General features: G+C 40.0%; 1 protein-coding gene across 2 annotated transcripts in view; it reads left to right on the forward strand.

Moving 5' to 3' along the window:
• The window catches only part of MAML2 (mastermind like transcriptional coactivator 2), a 402,023-nt gene that overhangs the window by 203,920 nt on the left and 175,894 nt on the right, over positions 1–22,209 (forward strand). Inside the window, exon 1 of one of the 2 annotated variants that reach the window (XM_024975283.2) lies at positions 1–22,209. This exon is cut by the window's left edge and continues 21,135 nt beyond it; it is cut by the window's right edge and continues 41,069 nt beyond it. The gene's annotated coding sequence lies outside the window, so the exon portion shown is untranslated. 2 annotated transcript variants of the gene reach the window in all.

A 22,209-nucleotide genomic window follows, 5' to 3' on the forward strand; every position in this document is an offset into this window, starting at 1 on the left:
AGGTGTGCTCATCAAGTGTATGCAGGAGAGATGAATGCAGGGCAGTCTTGTTAAAGGCGATGTTTCATGTTGGGCGGAGATATATTTCTATCTGCAATGCTGGAGATAAACACCCGGCGTTTTATTCCTCGTTTTCATTGTGCTTAAAGCCCCTCGCTGTTCTGTCAGAGTGGCAGGTGCTATGACTACCATGCATCAGACCTTTCTTTTCTATGTCCCATCACAAAAACAGTGCCCCCTCCTTCAAGACATGAAATAGAAATACCCTAAACGCATGTTTTCCTCCTAACAATACCCCCAAAACGTGTCTGTAATAGATGTGGAAATCATACTGGAGGGCAAAAAGCCTCCATCATCTCTGAGTTTATTTTCTCTTTCTAGTAACTCAGTCACTCAGTTTTCTTTGGTGCAAACCTCATCCCAGCCAGAAATCACGGGAGAGAAAGAAAAAAGGAAAGTTTTAGCTAAATTAATTGGCTTTGTTTCTTCAATTATGCACAAAAGGTAAACAAACTTTTTCTACCTACAATGCACAGCCTTTACTCATGGAAGAGTTGAATCCAGAAAATTCTGACTTGAACTGTAGAAGAAGTAAGTTGGATCTGTGATTTAGAAGGAAAGAAATTAGTGATACAGTTTTTCATATTTCTGACTAAGGAAGGGTGTTAATGCATCTTTGAACCATTTTCTAAGGCTTTTATAAATTCTAGGATAAAATTTTTTTAAAAGCAAGTACAGGGAGTGTCAAACTAAGTTTTGCCCTAAACATTTATGTCTCCATGGTACAGTCATGTGAGGACCTAACTTGCATCCTAAGCCATGCAAGTGTGTGTATGTTTGGTTGCTCAGTCATGTCCGAATCTTTGTGACCTCAGGGACTGTAGCTCACTGGGCTCCTCTGTCCATGGAATTTTCCAGGCAACAATACTGGGGTGGGTTGCCATTTCCTACTCCAGGGTATCTTCCCCACCCAGAGATTGAACCCACATCTCTTGCCTCTCCAGCATTGGCAGTCAAGTTCTTTACCACTAGCACCACCCGGGAAGCCCACTAATAGCAATATTATAGCCAGTTCTTCCTAGTAATTTTAACTACAAGTCACAGTGGTAAGCATATATAGCCAGACTAATCTGGAGAATAGTAGCTTTCCATTTTTTCTCATTGAAACCTACTGAATCCCATAACCTTAGGGTTCCAAGAGATAGAATTTCCTATAAGAAATCTGACTTTCTTCAAACCATGAATTTTCTGCTACCAATAGCTTTAAAGTTCTATCCCAAAGGTGTTCCTATGTAAGACAGGACCCTAACACAGTACTTGCGACAGGTAAACCTTTCCCTTCACCTTGGGGTGTTGGAAGTGGATGGAAAAGTCATCCGTATTTTATGTGATCATACTGCATGTCACCGTGTTAGTGTGTGACAAGCTGCTCTGGTTGCAATCTTTCACATTTATAAATGTGTACCATTTTTTAAGGGCTTCCCAGTTGGCTCAGCGGTAAAGAATACGCCTACCAGTGCCGGAGACACAAGACACGAGGGATCGGTCCCTGGGTGGGGAAGATCCCCTGGGGTAGGAAATGGCAACCCAGTCCAGTATACTTGTCTGGAAAATTCCATGGGCAGAGGAGCCCGGCGGGCTGCAGTCCATAGGGTGGCAAAGAGTCGGACATGACTGAGCACACACACGTACTTTTTTTAAAGCCTTTACACATCATGATTTTGTTAGGACAGTCCCTTTATAGATTAGGAGACTGAGTCCTAGCAGGTTTAAAGTGACAGGTTATGTAGCTGATTCACAGAGGAGACAGGACCAGCGCCCACGTCTCTTAACATCTGGACCAGCCTTCTTTTACTATCCTAGGCTGTTGAAAGTTGCCAGCCTTATCATGTGCTTCTCATCTTTTCCCTGAAAAGTCACAAGACGGCACGATGTTATCTGGCCCATCACTGTAAATATTTTAGCATTTAAATGAGGAGAAAAAATGAGAGAGAAAAATGTTTCTATAGAGATCTTTTTCAAAGATAGGAGGGTTCTTGGGCTCCATCCAGAGAACATGAGTGTTTAATGAGACTATTGTCCACAAATCAGTGCCGGGGTAACAATAAGGGGGTAGCTGTTCAGTGGTTCTCAGTCTCCCTCAAGGTCTGCAGAGGGAAAACAGGAAGCGAGGTTAGTACTGACAGAAGCCACCTCTGGTCCTGGCCTTGAGGAACACAGGTCACTCTCTGAGTCTCAGTGTCACTGTCTCTAAAATGAGGGCAACTGTTCCTGTTTTGCCCAGCTCACAGAGTTGTTCTTGAGAATCCAGTAAGATAATGCATTACAAATTCCTGGAAGACTAGTCACATTACATGCCATACAAATGTAAGGGATGCTTTTGAATATTATTAATGAATCACAGAGATTCCACTTCACTGAGAAAACAATGGAATTAAAAGAATGCACTTCACTCTAGATCACATTTCTTTCCCTCTTGAATCAAAAATAGGGAAAATATTTATTCCACAGGGTTTGTAGAAGAAAAAAAGGATGCAGACATAGAGAAGGGACATGTGGACAGGGTGGAATGGGTAGGAGATAGGGGTGGGTAGGAGACTGGGGAGGTGGGACGAATTGGGAGATCAGGGTGGGCATCTATACACTTGTGCTTGTATGCTAAGTCACCTCAGTCATGTCCAACTCTTTGCGACCCTATGAACTGCATAGTCCGCCAGGCTCTGTCTATGGGATTCTCAGGTCAGAATACTGGGGTGAGTTGCCATGCACTCGTCCAGGGTATCTTCCTGACCCAGGGATTGAACTCAGGCCTCTTATGTCTCCTGCACTGGCAGAATAGAGAGCTAATGGGAAGTTGCTGCGTAACACAGGGAGCTCAGCTCGGTACTCTGTGATGACCCAGGCGGGTGGGATGGGGGTGGTGAGGAGGCTCGAGAGGGGAAGGATATATATATATACACACACACACAGCTGATTCACTTTGTGTATTCACTTTGTGTATGGCAGAAACCAACACAACATTGTACAGCAATTATACTCTGGTGAAAAAGAATAAAAGGAAATGTCTGTAAGGACTTAGAGTAGTACTTGGTATATACATCTGGCATCTTCTTCAAAACTTCCAGTGATGAAACCTATCCCGCCAGATAGCCTAACAGATGATCCCAAGTAGGACAGTGAGTGTTCTTATTATTTGTTACTATTTCTGTCATTCTCAGTTTACTCCACTTCCTCTAATTCCACAATAAAAATAGAGCTATTCATCAGATAGCAAGCCCAGGGCTCCCTGTCTTCTAAGGTCAGCGACATGAAGGTTGCCACACAAATATTTGGGGGATTATTTAGTGATTAAATCTGGAGAGCTGAGCTGATGAAATTCTGCACATTTCCTCATATTGTTAAACAGAATCCCCTCTCCCAGATCCCTCCTCCTAGAGTTTCTGGAAGATTTGCCCATGACTAAACATTTCAACTAGCCCTGGTGTTAAATACTGATTGTTTATTTTCCTACATAAGCATTCTTCCTGACCATATTATGAAAGTTCTCTAGATGTATTTATATGTTTGGTTTGTGTCCCTCAAGGCCCTAACTGATGTTACTCAGCATCCACCCAGCAACATGCTTTCAGTTGTTAGTTACCTTACCTGGATAAGAAAGAAGCCTAATCAGTTAGGCAGCAGAATTTGGAAGAGGACTCCAAGCTCTGAAGGGAAAGCCCAGTGCTCATTTCTTTACCTATCTGCCTTCCTGCCACGGAATTATTAGGCCCTCAAAGGCCCATCATTTCAAAAGCTGTCCTCTTCCTTTATAATCTCCAGCCCTTCCCAGCGAGAACTCCAGCCTGATCTTTAGTACAATTGGGCTAACATCTTCAGACACTGCAGTTAGGTGTTTTGAAATAAAATGTGTAATTATGGTAGTGGAAAGCTACATCTGATTCCAAACAAACCTCGTGTTCCTCCAGCTATAATTAGAGAGCAAGGTTTGCAGCACACATTTTCCCAGCAAAGCCAGTTCAAGTGAGGCTTCTGTTCCTTCACAGGGGCTCCAGGAGATGCAGATGGTGATAGAATGATTGGACATTGGTCCCCCTTCCCAATTCTAAACAGTTTGTCCATCATCAATCAGAGACTAAAAAAGCACAGGGTATGTGTTAGGAATTAGTGTTTGGAGGTTTGGGTAGTAGTCTTCCAATGTGTTCATCTCTGAACAGGAACAAATTAGAACAGGAAGGAACGTTACAGACTCCCACAGATATCCATGGACCAACGTGTGCCGAAGTAAAAATGGTCTCTTAAATGCCTCCAGAGCCTTGCAGCTTTGGATAAAATTAGGTATTGTTTTGAATCATCGCACACATCCCTACGACTTAAAATTCATAATATTAGAAGCAGGTATCAGGCACCCAAAGGCTCAGAGGTGTTCCTGTTTCCTATTTGAGGACTGTCCCTGTGAATCTTCTCAAAAGTGTGCATTTTCCCACTGTCCTTGTAGGGCTTTTGTAATTAGGCATATTTAGCTGTACCATGTTATACTGCTACAGGAAGAATCTCATTTGTCAGCAGTTTTAAACTTTGCCAAATAAAGGCTTATTGGCAAACGGCAGTGAACACCCTGATAATGACCCAACTTTAGAAAACACACACCCTGCTGTGTTGTATTCAAGCCACAGTTCTATTGAAATAAAAAGAGAGAGACAATGCCTGCTTTCAGACACTAGAGATCCTTTGTATTCCAATAAAAGTCTAAATTAATGTTTTAAAAGGTTATTGCTATTTTTTCCCATTTAGCTGGCATCATTTATAACTCTTATTTAGACAAGGTCCTACATTATTTTACTATTTCTTTTTTGCACAAAAGCTAGTATTTGATTGCGTTAGATCATCGGCTTCTGGTTTTCATTAGACAAACCTGAAATACCCTATTATTAAGATTAAACAAAAAAAAATAGTTGTTTTCTTATTCTGAAACCTATTATTTTGAGGCTACTCTGACCAGAGGAAAAGAAGTCAGCTTTGCAGAACCTGACAGAGAGATCCTTCAAGAGGAGCAGTATAATCTCATCGATGCTGCACTTGGGTCGCTTGTGTATATGGGTCCTTTCCTAGAACTGACAGTGGGGAAGAGGGATAAGTTAATTCCTTGACATTTGCAATACTTTCTTTATTAAGAAAGAACTTTCAAGGTGCAGCATATGTGGTAAAATATACTGTTTATTGTAATGCCTGCATCCCTGTGAGGTGCTCCTGAAAATTTACAATTAGATGGCACTTGGACCTAAGGGTTGTAAGGGTCTTCCAGCTCTGTGTTATTTATACTTCTTGGTATTTATTCAACATAAGGATCAGACTGAGCCATTAACAGTTGAGTGGCAGCCACAGTAGCCTAACAGGAAAACAAGGTCAAGATAACATACGCAAATCAGGACTCCCCTAACTCTCCCACCCATTCACGTGGGAACTTTTGCCTCCTCAATATCTCTCTAATAGATCAGAAATTCTCTAGAGGCATCTCTTATGGAGGAAGAGATGTATAGTATGTATGTATGTTGTTATAGTAAGTATGTCTCTTCCTCCTGACTTATTCTGACTGGTCCATGGGACCTCAGTGACAAACCATCTCTCTAGGATGCCTGCCTCAGCCAAGTGAAGAGGAGGTGGGTGCCCTCCCATGAGCGTGCAGACTTCTATAGCTCTAATCATATCACCCTGTGATCATCTCAAGTTTGTTGGTTTCCTAAACTGGGTTATGAGCAATGTGATGTGAGGGACCATGTCTTTTCAATTTTAGATTTGTTGCATCTAGCCCACTACATGCCGCATAGTAGGTGTTTGCATGCTAAGTCTCTAGCCCACTACATGCTGCATAGTAGGTAGGTGTTAGCACGCTAAGTTGCTTCAGTCATGTCCAACTCTGTGTGACACTGTGAGCTGCAGCCCACTAGGCTCCTCTGTCCATGGGATTGTCCAGGCAAGAATATTGGAGTGGGTTGCCATTTCTTTCTCCAATAGTAGGTGTTTATTAAAGGTTGACTAGTGTCTTCTCAGACTAGCTTTCTTGACTGTGCCCTCACCTTCACCAGTCTCCTCTAGTTTTCCCACAGATTCCCCTGACAATAGCTGGCCCCACTGGTAACGTCAACCAGAGCATGGGCACCCACTGACATCAGGGTCTGTGTGGGTCATGGCCCCTCTGCCAATGCATGGACCCGGACTCAAATGCTGCATCATTTTGTTCACTTATTATACTACCTGTGTCTTTACACCACCACCCTTCTTTCTAGGACATTCTAGGCATGGCCTTAAGAGGTGATAAGGAAAGCAGCCTGATAGCCGGAGATCTGCCAGGCTCAGCATCACCGCTTTCTCCATGACAGTGGTTCAAACTCATGTACCTTGGTTTTTATTTCTGAGAATGAGTTTCTCCTCAGGACACTCTCTGGCTCCTAATCTAAATGGACCTTAGTGGGATGTCCCTTCCCTGTGTCCATTTGATATACACAAATATGTCTGATTCTGAGGGTTAACACAATGGCAGATCCCACTGCTCTGTAACACTCTCAGTGCATCAGCAGACTTTGCTCCCATGGATTTCCGGAGAGGTGTCAAGGGTCCTGATGGGGTAAAATACAGGGCATTCAGTTAAAACTGAATATCTGATAAACAGCAAATACATTTTTAAAGTATGTCCCAAATACTTCATGGGATATACTTAGGAAGTGCTGCACCTGGGCCCCAAAGTAAATACCTCCCCAGAAGTGATAATGGTATTGTCACATCATCCTTTATCCCCACCTACCTGAGGTTGTTGTAAGCCTTTGAGTATTGAACAGCTAATGAGAAAAATATAAATGGTCAACAGGGTGGTGAAATCAGGCAGGATGTTGTATGAGACATATACTAAAAAGTGACATCTGATGTTTACATAAAATGCACATTTAATTGGGTGTCCTGTGTTTTTATTTGCTACACCAGGCAGTCTTGCAACAAACAGCCATTTGAAGGACAGGGACAGTAATAATCCCAGTATGTCCCTGAAATGACAGCCCCAGGGCAGCCCTTGACAGAACACATGGAACTGTCAGCCGTCTCTGATCCCCTGACCCCCAGGCTCACCCCAATCTAGACGGCCTTCCAGGTTCTTAAGGGAGGACACAGCACCAAATCAGCAAGTTCTAGAGTCTGGTATATCTTACTTGTATATCTTGAGTGGTGAAAATCTTCGGGGAACTTCCCTGGTGGTCCAGTGATTAAGAATCTGCCCCTCAATGCGAGGGATGTGGGTTCAATCCCTAGTTGGGGAACTAAGATCCCACATGCTGTGGAGCAACTAAGCCCATGCACCGTAACTATGAGCCCACATGTCACGACTAGAGTCCACATGCCGATATGAAAGAGCCCACATGACGCAACGAAGACCTGATGCAAGTAAAAGAATACAGTTTAGAGTTGGACCATAAAGAAGGCTGAGAGCTGAAAATAGATGCTTTCAAATTGTGGTGCTGGAGAAGACCCTTGAGAGTCCCTTGGACAGCATGGAGATTAAATCAGTGAATCTTAAGGAAATCAGTCCTACATATTCACTTGAAGGACTGATGCTGATATTGAAGCTCCAATACTTTAGCCACCTGATGTGACAAGCTGACTCACTGGAAAAGACACTGATACTGGGAAAGATTGAAGGCAGGAGGAGAAGGGGATGGCAGAGGATGAGGTGGTTGGATGGCATAATCAACTCAATGAACATGAGTTTAAGCAAACTCTGGAAGATAGTGAAGGACAGGGAGGCTTGGCCTGCTGCAGTCTATGAGGTTGCAAAGAATGGGAGACGACTAAACGACTGAACAACGATTTTAAAATATGTTTTTTTAAAAAAGGAAAGTCTTTGGGGGATGAGAGAGGTGGGATTTTAGAAGCTACCTCTAGGTCCACTGCTTCAGGCTGAATCTTACGGAGTAGCTCCTGAGACGTTATTCAGAGAAAATCCAAGCTCCAGTGTGTCCTGTATAACTTCTGCTAGCCATTCTGCCCTGGGGACTGGCTTCGATTCATCTCAGCCTGCTCATGCTCTGCCCAAAAATCTAAGTGGCTCAGAAGAGGTGATAATGGCATTTTCTTGTCTTCCTTTATTCCTCATCTACCTGGGCTCATATTAAGCCTTTGAGGATTGAATAACTAACAAGAAAAATATAATTTGTCAACAGTATGATGAAATCAGGCCAAGGCAAGACATGTGAAAATGAATTAACATGAGCAGGGTAGAATCTTAATTTTCTTCCCTCAGTCCTGGCTTTTGTGCTTGCCACAAGTCTAATGGAGGCCGAGATGAACCATGCCAATGCCTGGGATTTGTGACAAAACAAGAGGAGATAAAGAGGGATGAAATCATCCATGGAAGAAGGAAGCAATTAACCACATAAAGAAAGTGAAACATCATCAGTGATAAGCCTCGGCAGCAATTTACTCAGGTTTGGGAACTTTTTGTTCAGAAGGTTTTCAATAAGTTTTCCTAGTTTTCTACAACTTCCTTGATTCAATGGCTTTTTTTTTCAAAAAGACAAAATTATGCAGTCATTACTGCCCACATACCCGTGTCTTTATTGTATCACAGTGATTAGATGTGGGTGGAAAGAGTGAAAATAGGCAACAGAGATGGAAATTTCAAAGGTCCTTAATGTTTGCCTTTGCCTAACTATTTTGCATTATATATCTTCCTTGACTTATGATGGGTTTATCAGGATGAAACCCAAATTAAGTCAAAAATATCTTAAGTTGAAATGCATTTAATGTGTCTAACCTACTTGAACATCATAGCCTGTATGTGTGTATTAGTCACTCAGTCATGTCCTGCTCTTTGCATCCCCATAGACTGTAGCCTGCCAGGCTCCTCTGTCCATGGGATTCTCCAGGCAAGAATACTGGAGTGGGTTGCCATGCCCTTTTCTAGGGGATATCCCCGACTCAGGGATTGAACCCAGGTCTCCTGCATTGCAGGCAGATTCTCTATCTCCCTACCTTAAACATGGTCAGAACACTTATATTTGACTACAGTTGGGCTAACTCATCTAGTGCAGAGCGTATTTTATAATAAAGTGTTGAAATCCCATGAAGTCCTATTGGATTCTGTACTGAAAATGAAAAAACAGGATGATTATGTTTTTAGGTACTGAGTCCCTTCAGTCATGTCCGACTCTTTGTGCCCCTGTGGACCATAGCCTGCTGGGCTCCTCTGTCCATGGGATTTCCCAGACCAGAACACTGGAGTGGGTTACCACATCATCCTCCAGGATCAAACCCACATCTCTTAGTCTACTGCATTGTCAAGCGGGTTCTTTACCACTAGAGCCACCTGGGAAGCAGAATGATTGTAAGGGTATCTGTTGTTTACCCTCGTGGTGGGTGGTTGCCTAGGAGCTGTGACATAACCAGAGAGTATCATACTCTGTATCACCAATCCAGGAAAAGGTCAGAATTCCCAATGTGAGATGTGGTCTCCATTGAATACGTATCATTTTCACACCATCATAGAATCGAAAAATATTAGGCTGAGCCATCATTAAGTCTGGGAGTCTCTGAATTTTGGTCTTTGCCATCATCTGGTATTGTCTTGAGAGACAGAGCTTCTATACTGTTGTTTTGACAAGCAACAGTCACAGCTGATTGAAGCAATTTTGAGGAGGTAAAAAGGGAAGATAGAGCCCCAGAAGTCTGATTTCCAGGTGTCAAATTACCTTTCTCTAGGGTTCATAGGTGGAGAAGGCAATAGCACCCCACTCCAGTACTCTTGCCTGGAAAATCCCATGGATGGAGGAGCCTGGTAGGCTGCAGTTCATGGGGTCACTAAGAGTCCGACACGACTGAGCGACTTCACTTTCACTTTTCACTTTCATGCATTGGAGAAGGAAATGGCAACCCATTCCAGTGTTCTTGCCTGGAAAATCCCAGGGACGGGGGAGCCTGGTGGGCTGCCATCTATGGGGTCGCACAGAGTCAGACACAACTGAAGTGACTTAGCAGCAGCAGCAGGGTTCAGAAGAGTCTTGTGATAAAGAATTTAATGTGGTTGGACATTTACTATTCTCTTACAGATTGAGAAAAGGGAATTGTTATGTAGCCAATATCTGGAATAGTAATTATTGATACTTTTGTCTTTTTTTAAAAATAGTTCATATACTATGTTATTGTATAAGTTAAGATGTACAATACAGTGAGTCACAATTTTTAAAGGTTATATGTACACCCTGGTGGCTCAGACAGTAAAGAATCTGCCTGCAATGCAGGAGACCCAGGTTCGATCCCTGGGTTGGGAAGATCCCCTGGAGAAGGAAATGGCTACCCACTCCAGTATTCTTGCCTGGAGAATTCCATGGACAGAGAAGCCTGGCAGGCTATAGTCCATGGGGTTGCAAAGAATCAGACACAACTGTGAGACTATTATTTTCACTTTTTTTCTACCTTACTCCATTTATAGTTATTATAAAATATTGGCTATATTTCCCATGTTTTACAATATATCCTTGTAGTTTGCTTTATACCTAGTACCTTAATCTTCTACCCCTGTATTGCCTCTCCCTGCTTCCCTCTCCTCAGTGGTAACCACTAGTTTGTTCTCTATATCCATGAGCCTTTTTTTTTTTTATTCACTATTTTATTGTATTTTCTAGATTCAACATATAAGTGATATCATGCAGTATTTATCTTTCCCTGTCTGACTTATTTCAATTAACATAATTTCTTCCAAATCCATCCATGTTCCTGCAAATGGCAAAATTTCCTTCTTTTTAATGGCTGAGTAGTATTCCTTTCTATATGTGTGCTACATTTTCTTCATTCTTTTGTCTGTTGATGGGCCCTTAGGTTGTTTCCATATCTTGGTAATTGTAAATAATGCTGTTATGAACATTAGGGTGCATGTATCTTTTCAAATTAGTGTTTTGGGTCTTTTTTTTCAGTTATACACCCAGGAGCGGAATTGCTGACTCACATGGTAGTTCTACTCTTAGTTTTTTGAGAAACCTCCATACTTTGTCCCACAGTGATTGCACCAATTTACATTTCCACCAACAATACCACTGTCTTTTATCAGATTGTGGATGATAAGCCTAATATATCTGATTTATGTATAGATTTGTATTAGGAGAACTAATTTGGTCTGTGGTATATTATGAATAGATATGGGGGGAAAAAGTTTTATTAGAACTTGGTTCCTGCATAATCCCTTTTTGAGGAACTGTAAGCATCAAATGACTTACTCTAGGCAACAAAAGTTGCGGGATGATTAAGTAACTACTTTCAAGAATGCTGGAAATTACTGTATGAAAAAAGTGTGACCAACTATTTTTCACCTTCTTGGAAGAGGGAAGAGAAAACAGTTTAAATTTTAGAATGGGTTGTGAAATCGTTCTCATCAACATTTTATGGTAGAAAACAGGACTCTTCCCCAAGTGTTTGAGAAAGGTAGTGATAGGACTCAGTAGCCTAGAACAATGTAAAGTTTTCCCAAAATTCACAAGTTTGAGGGGGGTCATAGAAACCCACTGGTCTCTAACTAGGAAGCTTCTCGGGCCCTTCTTATGCTGTGGTTCACAGGTTCTTCCAGCTCGGGCATTCATAAGTGAGGGTGCATTATCAAACCCATCCCCTGGTGGTTCATTCACCCAGCAACATTATTCACAACTCCCCCCATCTTTCTCACCCTCTCCAACACACAGGCTGATCACCTGGGGGTGAGGAAAACAGGAAGACTGAAATAAGATCTCCCATTAGCAGCCATTAGGAGCTCAAGAGCCACTGAAATAGATTTTTCATAAATTTCCTGAGTAGCCTTGTGGAACCCAAGATAAAGAGTAGTTTTTGCTCCTTCTTTTACAGATGGCATAAATAACTTCCATTGGCCACAAAGCTTTAGAGCTAGGAATGAAGCAAAGATCTCCAAGTCCAGGGACAGTAACATGAGCTCAGGTGGCTGTCTGGAAATTAGCACTTGAAGAGGGTGACTAAGGAGGAGGCTTTGGGAAGAGAGAGAACTAATATGGGTATCAACATGGAATAAAGGAAAACATATTCGTTTTCATTGCTTCACATGCCATTTTGCTTCACTTCGCCATTTTCAGACTTTCCATTTTTTATTACAGTAGAGGGATCTTAAGTCATTTAAAAAGAAGAATCTGATATTTTTATTATCCTAGATGTATTAAGGCTTCTTTTGGCCCTAATAACTGTAAGGTGAATAACATTTACCATAGCCATTTCTGAATCATGCTGTCCAAAATGGGAATCACAGAGGCCAAAGCACAATTATAGCACAGTTCCTTGATTGGTATAGGAACACTAGTCAGGAACAGTATGGGAAGGGAATTTATTTGATGGAAAGAGACTGCCTTTTTAATATGATTAGTACATTAAAAAGGTGGTTTAAAAATAAAGGAGTCAAGTATGAAAGGTCAATATATTTAATAATTTTCAGGGTTAGCCCAATTCTAATTTGCTCACAATAATACACATTAGCTATGAGATTAATATTGGCCATAAACACCCATACAGTTTTCTCCACCCTCTCTCTGTCTCCCCCTCCCTCCTCCCCTCACACACACACACACACACACACACACACAGTGTGTAGTATGTTAGGCTGGAGCCTGGATGGTCAGTGAGTTTGTGGACAGTACAATGCTTGTTATTCTTCTCCTCTCCGAGAGGCCAGAAACAAAGGAATTCCACAGCTTAGATCATGTGAGGAAGCTCTTTCTGGCTCCCAGTAAATGTGTCGTCCAGTTCTCAAAATGCACCAGGCTAAAGTAAACTTAGACTCTTATCCAAAGTCTTTGCTGAGAAAACAAAAGGAATTAGGTTTTCCCTAAAGATTTTCCTAAACCAGTCAGATTTGCTTCTTTTGATCCAGGCGTATTAAAGACAGTAAAGAGAAATTTAGTCTTGGGAATTACTATTTTAAACAAAGGCCCAAAACAGTGGTGTCTATTTTTAAAGACTCCTCCTTCCTCTCCAGTAACCAAGCGCAAGGTAATTTGAATTCTGTTTCCAGTTAAGACAGTTAACTTGATTCTACTCTACAATTCAGTGGTCTCTCCTTTATACTTGATTTCTATGATATTAAGTATACACAACATTTCCTTTCCTTTTAACCCGGTTTCCAATTACACTTTTCTGTGTATCTGAGATCTGTACTGTGACCTGCCTGAACTCATGGAAAGTTGACGACACTGAAAGAGAATTGTTGTAGTTAAACTTCCTGATGGCACTTTTTGAAAACAGCAATGGAAGAAAAAAAAATAAATAAGTAACAGGGCACTCATCAGATGTGATTTTTGGCAGACATTTCACTTGGACTGCTCAGGGTATCCCCAGAAATCACAAACCCTCAAAGGTGTTCAGGGTATAGTAAATCAAGCAAGATAAATTATTTTAATGTTCAACTTATTGATTCAGTTCCTTTCTCTGCAAGTTTTTAGTAACATGGATTTCAATCTAAGTGAAAGGTCAGCTTTGAAGTAAGTGTAAAGATATTTACAGGAAATGAAGCAGAAAGTGAGCTTTCATGCATTTTCAAATGTGTCTATTATTCAGGGGAAAATGAACTGTGTCATCAGTCAAAAGAACAACAGATGCCTACCTTCTTATATTAAAGTTAAATGAATACCTACAATACCAGTAGTATGCTATTAACTCTGAAATTTGAAATTCACTAAGGTATGTTTTCCCCAACTTTGCTGTGAAAACAGGAAATAAACAACTGTGAATTAAGGTTCTAAGTAAATATGTAGCAGTTGTAGTTTGGGGGGAGACGAGGAAGACTGCCAAGATGAAATCATCATGGTGGATTTTTTTTTCCAGTGTAGGATGCTAACTAGACATTTGTGACAACGACATAATCAACAACATCTTTAAATATTTAATTTCTTGTCAGTTGTTATCTAAATTGACTTCAATTCATGTTTATGTAAGTGTGTATGTATTATGTGCATGTGTATAACTAGATCTGTCAGAGGGAAGTGGCAAATTGAAGCAGTTATGTGGTTCATTCTGCAGGGTAAAAAGAGGAAGAGGAGAAACCTGATGGTGAAGAAAAAGACAATTTAGAAAATTGTAATTTACCATATAGCTTTATATTTAGGTATTGTTTGGACTTCCTCCAACAATATGTCTACCTACAAATCTTGTACTCTTTCCTACTCTAGGTCATCAGATTGACTCCTAGATGTGCTTTGATGGACACATAAGTGGGTTCACTGGCACATTAGTACAGGACTCCTTGGTTCCATGTTGGTCCTCAACTGGATTAGTTGGCAAGTTTATAGTTCAGCAGTAATTTAGTTCAGTAAATATCTAAAAAGTACTGACTGTGTTCCAGGCCCTTAGCTTGGTGCAGGGGCCACAGTTCATTTTATTATAATGTGTTTTGTCGTTGTTGTTAAAATGATTGGAAAAGGAAATGGCAACCCACTCCAGTGTTCTTGCCTGGAGAATCCCAGGGACGGGGGAGCCTGGTGGGCTGCCGTCTATGGGGTCGCACAGAGTCGGACATGACTGAAGCGACTTAGCAGCAGTAGCAGTAGCAGTCTGATGTCCAAAGTAAAAGCAGAAAAGTAAGATGCAATACAAGACCTCCAGCTTACACATTCCATTGCCTGACACCAGGGTCTTCTGAGGTCAGGTGAGCATGATGGGACTGATTTGGCCAAGAGACCCGTGACACGTGTTTCACTGAAATCCTGTGGCAGAAAGGAGGGCCAGTGGAATACTGCCCCATGGCGGTTGAACATTGAAGTGTTCGGGTCAGGAAGACTTTGGTTACAAGTCATGCCTCCTTCATCCCTTCTTCCCCCAAACCCCAGCCCTGGACTCCCAATAGAAAGAGAATCATTTTGTTCAAAGGAGGGGGTGCTGTCACTCAGAGATGCATGTCAATATCAGGGATTAAGAACACCTCCTTGAGCAGTGAACCAAAAGAATCTCTCCTCCAGAGGTGGAAGAGAACATGCCATTCTCATTCAGGAATAAAACAGCATAAATTATAAGAAATTATAAGAAAAGTCAGTCTTTACTTTGAGTAAGCACTCAGTCACTTTTCTATCTCCAGCACAAAAGTCACATAAAATCATTACCAAAAATTTTTTAAATTAAAAAGATCTGGGTTAGGACCTTAGTTCTGCCACCTAGTAGCTGAGTGAGCTTGAAAAAATTGTTTAACACATCTCAGTATCAGTTTCTTCCTCTGTAAAGCTACAGAAATAGTAAGATCTAATTCATAGGCCTGGTATGTGGATGAAATGAGATAATGTATAGAAAGCTTTGGTGCAATATCTGGCATTGGGCAAAGGTTCAATAAATGTCCCCTGTTATTTACAATCCCTCTTTCTGCTATGGCTGGGCAGCCGGAGGGGCTTCAGACACTGTGGATCAAATGTGTGGTACATGTCTGAAACTCACCTCTTAGAAGGAATCCTTGCTGTTTCTTGTAATAAATGATATGGCCAATGAGGAAATAGCAGTCAGTGGTATTTGTGTCTTTCCATGGTAACCATTTCTATTTACCCCTCTTAGCTGAGGAAATGAAGGCAACTGCAGCTGAATTAGTTGGAACATGCCATTCACTTTACCACAATGTGGTGAGAATAGAGACTATCATGATAAAATTTCTATGTGTCAGGTCATGGGCAATGTCAGAATTTGGCGGAGAAAGAGGATAGATTAATTTACATACAATGAAACTTCATTGGCTCATTCTTTTATTTCAGTATACTATTTGGACAAGAGTGTGGCAAATTTTAAATATATAAGAAGTATAATCCTCTAAGCAAATAAGTAATTCCAGAATCTTAAAGTATTTGGAAACTTTAGCGTGGTAGGGGAGAAAGATAATAAACAAGTAAATAAATAAGCAAATACAAAGTATTTCTAGTTTGTAATAAGGGCTATAAAGGAAATAAATAGGATTCTATCTCCTATACTTACTAGCAGTATGGTCTTGAATAAGTCTCAGATCCATGGAATAATAGAATCTGAAGCCATCTTAGAGATCATTACAAAGGCTTTATGAACTATAAGGCACTAAACACATACGAAGAATGATTATCAGTAATTTATAATTGTAAGCCTTTCCTACCTAGTAATGTAAGCAGACATTAAAGACTTCTATTGAGAGCCCATTTTTCTCCTCAGAAGTACAGTATGTTTCTTAAAGACATAAAACCCATTTCATTCAATATTCCATATTTTAATATATTCACTATTTTAAACTAGTTCCCTGCCAAGTGTTCTAGCCTAGAGAAGGGTGAATGTTCACATCATCTTTCAGAGGGAAGAAAACCAAGGTGTGTAATGATTATATGAATTGCCATGCATTTGCCTAGAGACAAAAAATGGCCCAGAAATAACAGATCTAGGTGCTTATGAAACTTTAAAATCAAAAATAATAAAGACAAATAAAAAATAAGAGCATATGTATTTAGCTACTTTTTCCCAGATGATGCTCAGTAAGAACTGAAATCAGAATATAGACTTCTAGAAAAAAGACAACAGCATATCTATGTCATATATAGAACCATTCTTTGTAATGATTCTCTTGTAATTTTTAATATGCTCAATATTGAACTTAAAAGTTCAATAGGAACTTTTAATAGGAAACATTCCATTAAACATCAAATGAATTCATATCCTAACTGATTTTCATTTAAAATTCTGAGTGTAATCATATTCACAGAACTTAATTAATGTCTGTGAAGTGCTTTAAGTACCTTGAATAAAGGTTATCAAGAAATATCTTTATCCAGGAGTACCCACATGAGGTTGTTTTATATGTCTTGTATCTCACCTACCTCCAAACAGAGTATCATGTGAATTAAAGCACTCACTGTATATCACTGAATGATATGTAACACTTAAGTAGTTTTACTCTATAATGTTTTTTCCACAAACATCACAGAGTAGCAGTATCTTGGGTGTGATCATTAAGTTCCAGGATTTAATATAAATCTTACCAGACTTCCAGATAGTTCACATTACTCAACCCAGACAAGATTGATGTATAAACCCAAATACCAATTTAGACCTTTTCAGTGAGAACCGTAACACACAGCAGACCAGAACACCCAAATGCACAGAGGAGTTCACCCTTCCTTTGTGTGTAAAGGAGACAAATTACAAGGTAAGTTCCTCATCGACTATGGAATCAGAGCCATAATATTTGGTAGGAACATTGCTGTGCTGTTATCAGAAAGCTAAGAGGATGCCGTATGTATCTCTCCCACAGGTGTATGTTTGCAGAATTTGGCTCATGTTTCTATATGAGACATACTATTCTTTGAGATTCCTCTTCTTTTATTGTTGCTATATGACCATCATTCACATATTGTTTATTCAAACTCTGTAAAATAAAAAGCTTTTAAGTTTCATTAGGTCCCATTTGTTTATTTTTGTTTTTATTTTCTTAACTGTAGGAGGTGAATCAAAAAGGATCTTGCTGTGGTTTATATCAAAGAGTGTTCTGCCTACATTTTCCTCTGAGTTTTACTGTGTTTGCCTTACATTTAGGCCTTTAATTCATTTTGAGTTTATTTTTGTGTGTGGTGTTAGGAAGTATTCTAATTTCATTCTTTTACATGTAGCTGTCCAGTTTACCCGGCACCACTTAATAAAGAGGCTGTCTTTTCTCCATTGTATATTCTTGCTTTCTCTGTCAAAGATAAGGTGTTCATGGGTGTGTAGGCTTATCTCTGGGCTTTCTATCCTGTTATATTGATCTATATTGCTGGTTCTGTGCCAGTACCATACTGTCTTAGTTCCTGTATCTTTGTAGTATAATCTGAAGTCAGGGGAGCTTGATTCCTCCAGCTCTGTTTTTCTTTCTCAAGGGGGTGGGATGAGGGGGTGGGAGGGAGGCTCAAGAAGGAAGGGTTATATGTATACTTATAACTGGTTCATGTTTTTGTACAGCAGCAACTAACATTGTAAATCAATAATATTCCAACTAAAAATAAATTTAAAAAGAAAACTTCATAAAATCAGATGATTATGCTATAGCTTTGTAAGTGCAGAAATAACTATGCTTCCTGCTCACATTTGATCTCTGAGATTGAAGTGTGGTTGATTCTAATGTAGACTCACTAAAGCATAGACTCTGGCAAATTATTGTGTGTCTTATTCACCTCTGAATCCTTAGCACCTTACAGAAGGACTTTCAAACAGTAGGTCCTCAGTAAATTCTTATAGAAGAAATGACTGAATAGATAAGTTGTCACAAATGCCTGGCTTCATTCCATATATGCATTTTTTCCCAAATTTCCTGCTCAGAGAATAACGTTTTAGAGATCCTTTTCTGTAAGTGGTATGGATGAGAGCAAAATATGTATATGTGCACACTATTAACTGTGTATTTTGTTCCTTTGCCAAATACATGATCTTGGCCTACCAGAAACTTTGAAGTGTACAATGCATTGTTTTTAGTATATTTAAAATATTATGTAACCATCACCATTATCTAATTCCAAAATCTATTTATTATTCTATCAAGAAACCTCATACACATTAAAAGTCACTCACCATTGCCCCCTTTCTCTGGATTCTTGGACCACTAATCTACTTTCTGTCTCCATGAATCTGCATATTCTGGGCATTTCATATAAATGGAATTCTAAATATGTAATCTATCTTGAATAATGTTCTATGTACACTTGAGAAGAATATGTATTCTGTTGTTGCATGGAGTACTGTATATTATCAGTTAGGTTTCGTTGGCTTATAATGTTATTCAAGTCTTCTCTTGATGGTCTGTCTAGTTATTCCATCCATTATTGAAAGTAGAGTGTACAATACCCTGCTAATAATAGTTGGAAGTCAAAAACTATTATTGTTTTCTATCCCTTCTGACAGTTTTTTCTTTGTGTATTTTGAAGCTGCTTTCAGGTGCACATAGTTTATAATTGTTTTGTCTTTTAGAGAGATTAAGCTTTTCATCATTCTTTGCCTTTATTATGCTGCTCCCTTTCCTCAAGGCTATCTTTTCATGCCTACCCTGCTACAATTTTATGCATTCAAGACACGTCTTTAATGCTGTCTATTCTGAAGTAGTTTTCAGTCTTTCTGCTAGTTCTGCTCACTTCTACTTTTGTATAACCATATCTCTGCTATATAATTTGTGTTTTTGTGTTTCAACTCCTAATTAAATAGTCTGTTTCATCTTTGTAGCCATTCCATACCTAGCATGGTAGGTATTCAGTAAGTATTTCTAACTTCAAAAAGCATCAGCCCTGTTTTGAGTGATCCCGGATGATTGGTATAAGACAATGGGTAGAAGTTACAAAGAAGTGTAATTTAGAGTTAAAGAAACTTAAGATTTTTTTCCCTTATAAAGAAATCTTAAGCCTTGAATGTAGGAATGGCAGATGATCTAACTATAGCAAATTATTCTTGCAACTAAAATCCAAGTTATAGATCTTACTTCATCTTTCATGTCCCTGGATTGGATCCTTTCTTCAAGATTAAAACAGTGAGCCATGGTACATATCATGGCTTGGCAAACTTAGAGCATTTTGGAATCTTCTCTCTTTTCCCTCTCTAACTTCTTGCCAACTGGAAGATTGTGATGAGGCATGAGGTAGGGAAAGCTGTTGAGTGAGGAAGGGGGAAAAAATGTCACACATCCCCTTTGGGTTTCTGAACCATGTTATGATTTCACTAGAAAAATGACATTCTTTTGGAAGTCGTATTGAAGAAGGTTCTGTGGCTCAGTGTTGTAGGTGGCTCCTCTGGTTTAGCCTTCTGCACAAGAAGCCCTGCATGGGAGGATTGGCAGCCAACTTCCTGCATGGAGTCCAAGTACCAAACACACAGACGTGTGTGTGTTCATGGACATACACACACAGAGTAAATGCTGGGAAAATAATCTTAAAATGAGGCGATAAAACTGCAACTTTCCACGGGCTTATTATTTCTTATAATCATTGGACATTTTATCTGCTCATCATTTTGCTCAGTTATGCTCTTGGAATCATCATAAACTGGGACAATGAGCTTGAGATAATCATTTGGTATATCTCAGCTGCAAAAAAACTTTTCCATTACACCTAGTAGTTCTTAGCCTTGGCTAAGCAGTGGGGCCATCTGGGGAGCTTTAAAAATTGCTTGTAGCTGGATCCCATACCCCAGAGACCTTGATTTCATTTGTCTGGATGGCAACACAAGTGTTAGAATTTTCAAATTTGCCCTTGATGATTCTAATATATAACTAAGGACACTAACTTGTTGTCTAGAAAAGTGGCTCTCAAAGTGTGTACCAGAAGCATCAGCTCATGCAGAAAAGCAATGTCTGAAACACCAGCCTAGACACACTAAATCATAAATTCTGGGGCTGGGGCTTAGCAGCACAATGTGTTTTAAAAAACCCTGCAGACAATGTTGATGTGTTCTAAAGTTTGAGAACCACTGGTCTAAAATGAAGACCTCTTTTTACTAATTACTAAGTGTTCTTTTAAAAAAGGTTAGTAAGATTTAGGACGCATCTGACACCAGGGGTAAAACTACAGTTGCGTGGCCCCTTACTCCACCTGCTGGCTCTCCATCCTTGCCCTGTGTCCGCCTCCTGGCTCTAGCTAGCTGTTTGCAAGCCCCACGCCCATGAGTTCCCTATTCCAGCACTGAGAAGGCCTTCTGGGATTATGGCCTTAATCTTGGCCTGAACCATGGCTCTTCAAAGGGACCCCAGGAGAAGATGATTCCACTGCTTCTACAGAGAAGCACATTAGAATGTTGGACACTGAATTCCTATATGTAACTGATTAGTGTGGAGCCATTTGGATAAAGCTGAGAAGAAAGTGTGGCATCTTCCTGCCTGGCCTTGTCATCCTTTCCTGAGGTGGATGGGCTAGGCCTGAGGTGAGATCACCAGATTTATGTCCTTTCCAGATGAAATGTGGAGCCTCTAGCAACAGGAGAGACCAAGCCTTGAGCCTTTGGAGTGGGAGCACTGACTCCAAGATCCTAGACTACCAGAAAACTAACCCAAGGGAATATCAAATAGTGAGAATTCCACAAAGTAAACCATTTGAATACAAGACCTGCATCACCCAACCACCAGTAGCACCCTGCGCAGGATGCCACATCTAAACAACAAACAAAAATACAAACCCAGTCAGCAGCAGGCAGGATTACCACCTCACTCAGCCTTGCCCATCAGAGGGAAAACAAACACTCAGCACAAATCTCACCCTATAGGAAGCTCACACAAATCACTGGACCAACCTTAGGAGGGCAGAAACCAAAAGGAAGAAAGAATTCAACCTTATTCAAAGAAAGAATTCAGCTTTCCTTGAAGCCTGGGAAAAGTAGACCTCAAACAATAACTTTAAAAAATAATGAAAAGGCAGATAAATACTGCACAAATGAAGGAACAAACTAGGAATACAGAAGTCCAAATAAATAAAGAGGAAATAGGCAAACTACCTGAAAAAAAATTCAGAATAATGATAAAAAAAGGTGATCCAAAACCTTGAAAACAAAATGGAGAAAATGCAAGAATCAATTAACAAAGACCTAGAAGAATTAAAGAATAAACATACAGAGACAAGCAACACAATGACTTAAATTAAAAATACTCTAGAAGGAATCAATAGCAGAATATCTGAAGCAGAAGAACAAACCAGTGACCTGGAAGATAAAATGGTGGAAATAATTTCTGAAAAGCAGAGAAAAGTAAAAAGGATGAAGAGAGCTGAGGACAGTCTCAGAGACTAATGGGACCACATCAGATGCACCAACTTTCAAACTATAGGGGTCCCAGAAGAAGAAGAGAAAAACAAAGGGCATGAGAAAATTTTTGAAGAGATTATAGTTGAAAATTTCCCCAACGTGGGAAAGGAAATAGTCAATCAAGTCCAAAAGGTACAAAGAGTCCCATACAGGATAAACCCAAGAAGAAACATGCCAAGACACATACTAATCAAACTGACAAAGACTAAACTCAATATTAAAAGTAGCAAGGGAGAAGCAACAAGTAATATACAAGGGAAACCCCATACGCTTAACAGCTGATCTTTCAGTAGAAACTCTGCAGGCCAGAAGGGAATCGCAGGATATATTTAAAGTACTGAAAGGGAAAAATCTGCAATGAAGATTACTGTACCTGGCAAGGGACTCATTCAAAATTGATGGAGAAATAAAAATCATTTCAGACAAGCACAAGTTAAGAGAATACAG

The sequence above is a fragment of the Bos taurus genome, chromosome 15 (genome assembly GCF_002263795.3).
Source record: "Bos taurus isolate L1 Dominette 01449 registration number 42190680 breed Hereford chromosome 15, ARS-UCD2.0, whole genome shotgun sequence".
NCBI classification, from domain to species: Eukaryota; Metazoa; Chordata; class Mammalia; order Artiodactyla; family Bovidae; genus Bos; species Bos taurus.